The sequence below is a fragment of the Lutra lutra genome, chromosome 2, assembly GCF_902655055.1.
Source record: "Lutra lutra chromosome 2, mLutLut1.2, whole genome shotgun sequence".
Lineage (NCBI taxonomy): Eukaryota > Metazoa > Chordata > Mammalia > Carnivora > Mustelidae > Lutra > Lutra lutra.
The window spans coordinates 173065689-173069895 of record NC_062279.1 but is presented as its reverse complement, the minus strand read 5'-3'; positions in this window follow the sequence as shown (position 1 = coordinate 173069895).

Below are 4207 nucleotides of genomic sequence, written 5' to 3'. Positions count from 1 at the left end.
GAGCGATGCTAGGCAGAAAAAAACAAGCTTTATTTAGGCACTTAAACATTCTGCCTTATTTGCAGTACTTTAATAAGGATCTTCAATTACATCATAGTAAGTGCCTCACATCTATTGACGCAGCAGCATCTTTTTCTTCCGGAGTGTCAACATCATCAATTTAGACCTCGTAAGAATCCTTGGAGATGGTATTTTTGCTTCGCGCCGAGAGCTACAGAGAACAGAAGATGGAAAGGCTGGCAGATTTTTATCCTATTTGAAAGACTAAAAAATGTGGCTCTGGGATCAGCAATGATTCATCCAGGGCTAAGCAGAGAATACAAGAGTTGGCATGAGTCCCGAGAAGCCCCACGTTCTCCCCGAATAAGCAGATGTCTAGACATGGTGTCCAGAATGTCCACATCACTGTAGAGTGATGACTCAGAGACAGCCAGTCCACCAATACTGACACATTTGCACGACAACGTGCGACCTTTCACAGGGAAATAGTTGGAACTCAAATGCGAGTGGAAAGAATAGCTCAAAAATATTTTTCTTGGGACGCCTGGGTGGCTCAGTTGGTTAAGCAGCTGCCTTCGGCTCAGGTCATGATCCCAGCGTCCTGGGATAGAGTCCCACATCGGGCTCCTTGCTTGGCGGCGAGCCTGCTTCTCCCTCTGCCTCTGCCTGCCACTCTGTCTGCCTGTGCTCACTCTCGCTTCTCTCTCTATGACAAATAAATAAATAAAATCTTTAAAAAAAAAAAAAACAAAAAGAAAATGGCTAAAAGTTAAAAAATATTTAAAAAAAATATTTTTCTGGCTTCTACTAAACGATGACATTCATTTTTTGGAAAACTTGCTAATTTATTTGTGGTTAGAGCAGTGCAACCAAAGATCTCCCTCGTCTCTAGGTTGGAATATATTAATAAATCAGTATCTCTAACAGAAATATACTGCATTAAAATTTTAGAAGTTTCCTATGATCTTAGCATTTAAAAAAGAGATACAAGCTTGATTTCCATCTATGACAGAGCTGGGAAACTAAGAATAATTGACTTGAATTTTTAACTTCAGTATATTTCACTTGATGGTAATTATATTTATTGTTACTCTCCAAGTCCCCAGGAAATCTTTCTTTTACTGAGTTTAAATAGCTTATATTAGAATTTATCATGTAAAACTAGAGTAAAAAACTTAGAATAATTTTCACATTGTCTTTAACATGAGAAGATAATATTCAAACACAGATCCATCTGATTCTGAACAGATCTCCAATAATACATTATTTAAAGTTATTTTTCTTATTTTGTGAAACTTCAAGTGAGTCGTTGAATTTCTAGAAGATGAAACATGTAATATCATACCATATATAGTTTTTGGTAGGCATTTAATTTTGTGTGTTTTTGGACACCTAAAGAAATGCTTATCAATAACACTGAAAAGTGCCCACAACAGTCACTGTGGAGATTTGCCAAGTACAGTTTTGAAGCCTGCGTGTGTTTCTGATTTAAGTAGAGTACATTCAGTGGCTTAGCATGTCCCCTTCATTATTGATTGGATTCTATCAGTGTGACCTTGTTCCCTGGGGCCTCTCACCAATAATTGATTCTAGAAAGGGGTGGGATTGATGTAGGGTACGTGGGTAATCCTATCCTACCATTTTTATGTAGTCATAGACACTGGAACCTGGACCTACTACACAACCAGAAGTATCAAAGGTGCCCTAGGTAATATTCTGAATACTGCATTTTGAGAATGGGCATTCTTAGAATGAAAAATTGGAGAAGAGAGTGTTGGCACCAGGCTGGCACTGTGACATACCAAGCCTTCCTACCCTGGAGCAACTTTCGCAAATCCATGGACAAAACTAACCCACGTGGCACAACAACTAATCAGGCCAGCTGTAAGCATCTCCGTGCTGAATAACGATCCTAATTATGCATGGTCACAAGGTGGGCCAAACACAACAATTTGCATATTCCCTTTTCATTAACTGACCCAGATGTCCTCTTTTACATTCCAGCATTGAATGGGTGATTGGATGAATTCCATATCGTATTGGAACCGTCTGTTCTTTGCCTCCACATTTCACACACTGAGGGTCTCTTATGACTACAGTTTCTTAGATTGTAACTGAAAACTGGTGACTCAAAAGAGTTTTGAGCATTTCAAAATATCTCTGAGCTGAACTAGAACCTTTAATATGAGGTATTCCCCAAGATATAAAGCTTATTTCCTGGTGAAATAAAATGGCGCCCAAGATTTTATTTTATTTATTTTTTAAATATTTTATTTATTTATTTGACAGAGATCACAAGTAGGCAGAGAAGCAGGCAGAGAGAGAGGGGGAAGCAGGCTCCCTGCTGAGTAGAGAGCTCGATGTGGGGCTCGATCCCAGGACCCTGGGATCATGACCTGAGCCGAAGGCAGAGGCTTTAACCCACTGAGCCACCCAGGCACCCCGGCGCCCAAGATTTTAGTGTTGACAGGGAGACAGGGCAAAGACAGTTTGTCTGGGAACCTAGAGACATTATGACTGTAAGAGGTCATTCAAGTAATCTTATGACCAAGCCACACCATGGTTTCAGAAGTATGTTCAACACAGAAGAATCCTACCTCAGGATTAAGCAGAAACTTGTGGCAAAAGTTAACTTTGGTTGCAGAGTACCCAATGTATTCTAAGTTTAATCTTAATCTGTTCAAGTAATCTTGACCATTATAACCAACACCGCCCACTTCTCTTGGACCTTGTTGTGCTAGAGTTGTGGAAGGATATTCTTCCTTTATGTGGTTAGCTTTGTCTTCTCCAGTTTCACATCTTGACCTTTCACCCTTTTCTTCCCAGATGTTATCTCTTCCAAAGCACATTGTTGGCTTCCATTTTCCCTTAGTTTTGTTTTCTTCTATTTCAAACACTAGGAATTGCTCATTGGGTATGTATACTGAACATTCTGATTCCGTGACCATTACAACAAACAGAGTCTGATGTCAGGTTAAGAAAATGGCAGCTGCTCATATGTCCTTTCAGGAGGAGCCTCTCTCACCAGGATGAAGAGCAGCACCAGGTATCACTAGGGGATATTCTTACTGTGACACATTTGAATCCTACTGTAGTCCCCTTTCTCATAGGGCACTCCTTTACTGGATGGACTGCTTAATCATAAGTTTCAGGTAAGTCTTCAGAGTATGGATGTAGTCACTGCTTCTTGGGTCATGAGTCATATATCTTCCTCAATTCCTAGAGACAGATATACCTCCAACATAGCATCCAAGAAGGCCAAATTTTGTCATAGGATAACTCTTGACTGTACTACCTTGAAATGTCATTTGGTAATTCATGCATCTATTCATTCAACAAGTATTTACTGAACATTTTCATGTGACAGTCACTAAGCCAGTCATTGCCATACAGTGATGGGCAAAAAACTACATCATCTCTGTCCTCAAGGTGCTTTCTCTCTACTCTTTTGGGTTAGTCATTAATCAAGTCATCATAGAAATAAGTGGAAAACTCTAAATTGTGGTTAAGTGCTAGGAGATCGGGGAAGGCTTTACTGAGAAGTAATGATTGAGATGGAATCTGAAGAAATAATGAAGTTTGACTAGGAGAGAGGTCTAATGAAGTTTGACTAGGAGAGAGGTCAAGAATTTCCCAACTACTGGCAATTGCATGTTCAAAAGAGTAATCAAGGTGTCACCTGAATGAATTTGATGGCTGGAAGGTCTTGGCTGAAGAGATGAGCAGGGGCCAAATCCATGCAAGACCTTATAGACAGGTTAAGGATTTGGTATTTATCTTCAAGGCAACAGAAAGCTACTGAAGTGGTATGACAGAGGGGAAAAGTGGTAAAGTGATCAGATTTGTGTTTTCAAAAGATCACTCCGGTGTTAATGTAGAGGAGAGGTAGGTGAGGACTAAGATGTAAGGATGTAACCAGTCGTCTCAGACCACCGGAGTAATCCAAGTGAGACGTGAAGGAAGCCAATCTATGAGGTTGAAAAAGGAGAGAAGAGTGTGGGTGCCAAGTATTTTTAGGACTCAATGGTGGTTTGAATATGGGAAATGAGCAAATAGAGGTTCTAAGAATGAACAAAGACTATTTGGAGGGATCGAAGTTATTACCATGAATATTTTGTATTCATCTTTCCAGTTGACTTCAATATTATAATTTTTAAATAGACTGCTTTTGTCTTGAAAAATTGAAGAACTAGGGTTTGCTAGGGAG